Consider the following 5826-nt stretch of genomic DNA (forward strand, 5'->3'; position numbering starts at 1 on the left):
TGGTCTTTGTATTAGAAACACTAGTTTAGGATGGCCTTTTGTCTTGTATGGTTTTTGGTAGTCAGTGAAGGTTAAGCCAGGGTGTTAGACGCCGAATACCGAGTATTTCGGGTTTTGTTTTGGTAGTTAGGTCAGCTTCCCTAACTTTATCAGCCATTTTTGTTTGTTATTTTCGCTCCTTTTCCCTGTGTGTTATTGTGTTCTGTATACACAGAACTTATTCACTTTTTAATCATAAATCACTTTTGAACCAAACTTGTTGTCACACTTCCTAAGTCTCTCACCAGAAACCCACCTGCATCCAAGTCCATCCTAAATGTTACACACCTAGACACCTGGGGTCGTAACAGCAGCATTGTTAAGTTAGGACTATAGAGCTCTATTTTAATATATTATTAAATTTACCTAAATTTTAATATGAATGTAAACATGAATGCTGTTCAGAATATTGTAAGTTTTGTTATATTTTATATGTATCATTGATCAAATTGAAAACAATCAAAAACCAAATTTCTTTCCTTGAGCAGATCATGCAAAGTCTCTACCTTCAACATATTTGCACCTGCACTCGGACACAGATTAACCCAGAGGAAATCTTCCCACATTATAATCTGAAACTGCAAGAGTGAACAAATTGTTAATTATCTAAACAATAAGGTTCAATCTTTACTTACAATTTCTCTCCTTTAAACAATTTACAAAATCCACAGTGGTTGACATTTGACTGGCACACCACAATGCTGTATTGGACTAAGTTTATCAAAACTCAACTATTAAGCCTCTAAAAAGTGAAGAAAACACCCCCCGTCAGCAGCTACATCTGAGTGCCATATTGAGCTGTGTGTATCTTATTTACAGTAAAGCAAGTTAATTCTTGTACATACTACACCTTAATTGTACCTATCAATACATCACAAAACACATACTAATGAAAACATCTGACGAACAATCAGATCAAATATGTCTTTCCTTCTTTTAGTAGACAAAGACTCTGTGCCCAATAAAGGAGCAACAGGTACTCAGGCACTGAAAAACACAATGAAAATCTTTTCTCTGTATAATATGTTACTGCATGAGAGAACTGAGTGTTTTTTTTTTGTTACAATTGTAAATTTCTGTGATTACTGACATTTGCTCTGCTTTAAGTAATCAATGAAGAACACAATGTGCTTCACTAGACTCCGGTCCAAACAGGATTAAAAGCCAGCAAGTATACCTTTTCAAATTGACGTCAGCAGGGACTAGATTGGCACTTTAACCAGTGCCTGATTGGCTCAGTCAGTAGAGCATGGAACTCTTAATCTCAGGGTTATGAATTCAATTTTGGGTGATACAGGTGTTCTCATTAATTAAGTTTCCTGTTCATCTTTGACCATGTTACATCTTGATGGTGACTCAAATTGAGAAAAAAAGGACTGATCTAGCTCCTCATCTGAGTAGATAAGTCAAAGACTCCGTAGATAACCTATTCAAACCAAGCACTTGGATGCAGCTTCACCTATCACAACTAGTATTTAACATTATAATAGCTCCTGTCTATTTACACTATAATTTACACTAGTGTTTCCTTAAAAATTGCTTGTAAGAATGAGACATTACACATGTATTCCAATAAAATAAATATTATTAATCTTTTCACTGTAACAGTTTCACTGTGACTTGGCAGATAACTGGCAGTGATCAATAACCACACCGAAAAATATGGGAAAGCAATGGGGAAAATCGAGAAAATCTGCTCTTCAACATGTAGAAATGTATTACTGAGAGGAGGAGTCCTTTTCTCGAAGGTCAACACTCTTTGTAAGAGTCAATTCTCCCAGCTCACATCCGCGGGTTTCCGTAGTGTGCCTGCAAAGAGTGATCAATTTGAGACAGGTAAACGTCCTGATTTTATTTAACAAAGCTAGATACACATTTGCTAATGCTGCCTTCATTGTAATAGGCAGTTTATTTCTCGAAAGCATGTTATGTAAAAAAAGAAAAAATGAAAACATGGATAACAATCTTTCAAAGCTAAAGATTTTACTTTTGAGAAATGGACATTTTATGTTTCTGGGTGCTTTTCAAATGCTCATTTTAGAACTCTGCTGTGCTTCAAGCATAATTTTTCACCTTATAAACTGGGTATTGAGTGTTAGGGTTAGTGTTTTTTATTTTAATGACTTAGTAAAATGTCTGGAATTTTTTCACTTTGATATTATACAGCACTTTGTGTTGATGAGTGGCAACAATTCTCAGTTAAATACATCATGGTTCCATACTGTAACACAATAAAATGTGAAAAGGCCAAGGGGGGTGAATAGAAACACTAAACGTATTACAAAAATATAATGCTTCATTTTATGGAAACTTCTTACTATAACCACCAATGCACTCGCTGTTTAAGCAATGGGGGTTTCACAATCCTCTTTCTCACTGGTAATGTTATGAGCAGGAAAAACACCATTGAAAATGGATTTCAATCACTCAAAACTAATAGTTGTCACACCCTCTACAGCTAGCGGGCGCTCCCACTCTGTCCTGTCCTAGTTTCCCTGTGCTTTGCTTGTCCTTCTGGTTTGTCTTTGTCTGGGGCTATATATTTCCGGGTCACCCTTTCCTCCTCATTCAGTATTGAGGGTTCATATGTCTTCAGACCTGCCTAGCACCAGGCCATCTCCTCCGCGGCCTGAGGGCTTAAGTTTCTACCCGACATCATCTGACCTCCTAAACGGGCTAACACCCGTTTTGCCACTACACATAGGGCCTATTTTGCTCTCCTGGCCATTCCACGGCATGCCCTTATAACATCCGTGACAGTAGTTCCAACGCTGTGCTGCCCTTTTAATTAACATTGGCTGTAACAATGTGTTGTTTTTGTCTCTTAAAGGGTCTGCTCCTTTACTCCGTCTTGCCAGTGTCGTATAGAGTTGAGTACCCATAAAATCTGAGACCCCTTTCAAAGTCTGCATGTGCAGTGGACATAAGAGGCTTGGCGCGTGTCGCAATTGTTGCCCTATCTACTAAGCCCTTCCTCCAAGTTTGCACTTCTGTGATGTAGTCTCACAGGCCTGAGAGACATAGATTTCACACATGTAATTACTTATACAAGCCAACAAACCTTTTCTGAGTGGTCTAAGGCTCTGTGTTAAGGTTGCAGTCCCCCTGAAAGCTGGGGTTTGAATCCAACTTCTGACCGTGACTTTTCTTATATTGCCTCAATGAGGAACCTCTGTCATTCTGCAAAGTACTTGCAACTATACGATCATGACAAGCTGCTGAGGCATATGCATGCATTTCGCCATGCCTGTGTGGAAACATGTGTGATCTCATCGTGTGCCAGCAATGTGAAAAGTCCTGACGTTATACTTCAACTAATTCTCAGTAAATAGATCTTGCAGTGCTCTGAGTGCCAGCTAGCTATGTAACAAGTGCGCTATAAAGACAGAGATTACACGTTGTTTGTGAGGCTGTGTGCTCCTGTATGGTCTAGTGGTTAGGATTCTGGGTTTTCACCCAGGTGGCCTGGGTTAAACTCCCAATAAGGGAAACTTTTCTCTTGCCTTTTGTTTTCCGAATAAGCAGCTCAGTGTAGAAAAGAGCCCCGTTAAGCACTGTCGGGAGCGCTAAACTTTTGATAAAAGAGATAGCTTGTTTCCTCCTGCTTTCGAACTGAAACCCTTCGGTGTGTTAAGAGAACGTGACAATCACTACACTGCACGAGGTGGGGAGGAGTGACTTGCAGAGAAAAGGACTCAATCCAGGAAAATATTTCCACATTCTGAAGAGGAGATTTTTTCCATTCCTCCACTTTTGCAGCCTGACCTCCTCTATTTTCTAGAGATCTGTAGAATGTGGAGAAAACGTTTGAAGTTGTTTCTGCTACCTCCCCTCGCTTTGAACAATGTGTGGAGTTGTTTGAGGCAAAAAGAGTGATAGTTCAGGCCCATGGGAAGATCCATATTCAACTGTGCATGTTGTTTTGTTCTCAGAGTTTGCAAAGATGGAGGACATTCGCACCTGGCTAAGCCAGTATTCTATAGTCCTTCATGGAACTGAGTTCAGAGGTGCTGACGGAATAAAAACAGGAGCACGGAAGATTTTCTTGCTACCAAACAATGTAAATAGAGGCTTAAGACACTCTACAATCCGGCTAGGTGCCTGCAATCGATATGTTTTTGTGTGGGGCAGTCGAAGGTACGTCGGTGCTGTGGGATACCTGGCATCATCTTGCACAATGAAATTTCGCAAGACCTGCAGCAATCAGGGACATTTTCCCTCTGATTGTTTAATGTCTCCCATGTGCTTACCACTATGAACCTTCTTGTACCACAGGTGCCTCACTCCCAGCTCTTGCTTTGTGACAGCAGTCAGATGTGAACAGGAGACTGGGCTTTCTGAGCCCAGTTGGAGGGCTGGTTACAGGCCCTTTCACCTCAGCCTGACTGCTGCTTGATTTGGGCTGTGATGAACAGTGGGAAGGATACCCTGTGGAGTTTGAGGAACATGGCATTGACGTTCCAGTCAAGGGAGCAGGTAGCCTGGCCCTGTCCATTATTAGAGCGCTATAACCTAAAGAGATGGTTTCATATATATTGTTTTGGGTATATTTATTAAAGTTTCCTATTTTGTGATTCTTTGTATTTGTTTGTGAAATTAAAATAGTTCTTAAAAAAATAAATGGAAGGTTTTTCTGAAGTCAGAAAGCCAATTTATTTGGTGGAAAAACAGATTGGTGAAGCTCCAACAAATAAATCCAGTTTATTTGTTTACATTTTTTTTCTGAAACAACTGAATTAGATGAAGTGTGCTAATATGTAACCTAACACCAGTGTGAATAACTAGAAGAGGGGAGCAGCGCTATTCCAGACCATGGGAGCTTTGTGATTGGCTGGCCCAGATCTCTAATTTGCATATCAGATTTGGAAATATAACACTAAACCCCCTTCTTGCATGGATTTAATTTACACTCAAGAGCCACCTACAGTGTATTGCCACTTCAGTTTTTTATGAGTAGCTGTGATTACCAATTGACAGCTTTTATTTGTTGAATTTTAAATGGTTTTGTATTATCACCCTGAACGTCTGTACTCGAGGTTTGGTAGGGTATATGTGTTTTTGTTTTCTTCACCAACTGGAATTTTTTGCTCTTTTAGTATTTGTCTAGAAGGCTTTCTGAAGTCAGAAAGCCTGTTCTCTGGTAAAAAATAGATGTGTTTAACAATTTTCAAACAGTTTAATTGGGGTTTTTATGAATAAAAAGAACTTGTATGGTAGTTTCAAGAACACTGCTGTTGTCAGCTGACTTTTAGTGAAGCTCTTTCTTCTGGCCACCTGCACAGAATTTTCTTGTGCCTTTAATTTCTAGATGTAAAACCTAACAAACAGTTGCATTTGTTCATGTATATTTCTGAAACTGTTAAATGAACTACTGTGTGTAAATCTGCAAATGTTGTTTGATAGGATGCTGGATAAGCAAAGTACTTTCTGATTGGTTAGCCAGATCTCATATTTGCATACAACATTTGAAACAAAACCATGTGGTCTCCTTCTTATATGCACTAAACTTTACAACCACATTCTTCTACATCTTCTTTATGAGCAGGTTAGTTTGAAAGCCATTTTACACATTTTGTGTTCAATTTGAAATGCTCTTACATTCTCATCCTAACTGGCCTGAAATCTTGTGTTAGGCAGGATATGTCAGCTTCAGTAAACTTTCTTAACAGGGTTTATTGTTCTTTTAGTTCTTGTCCTTCATATCTTATGAGATCTCTTATCGCTTCTCGGCCTTTTGGCCAAGGTCGGAGGTCGAGGGAGGGACGAGATCGGAGGACAACACCTTTC

The 5826-nt window shown here is 39.3% G+C and overlaps 1 pseudogene; it reads left to right on the forward strand.

The window, feature by feature from the left end:
- The first annotated feature begins 5114 nt into the window (after nucleotides 1-5114).
- LOC148812988 (U7 small nuclear RNA) lies at nucleotides 5115-5173 on the forward strand (annotated as a pseudogene).
- Nucleotides 5174-5826: the final 653 nt, after the last annotated feature.

This window comes from Atractosteus spatula (assembly GCF_055471065.1).
Source record: "Atractosteus spatula isolate fAtrSpa1 chromosome 10 unlocalized genomic scaffold, fAtrSpa1.hap1 SUPER_10_unloc_12, whole genome shotgun sequence".
In the NCBI taxonomy this organism is placed as follows: Eukaryota; Metazoa; Chordata; class Actinopteri; order Semionotiformes; family Lepisosteidae; genus Atractosteus; species Atractosteus spatula.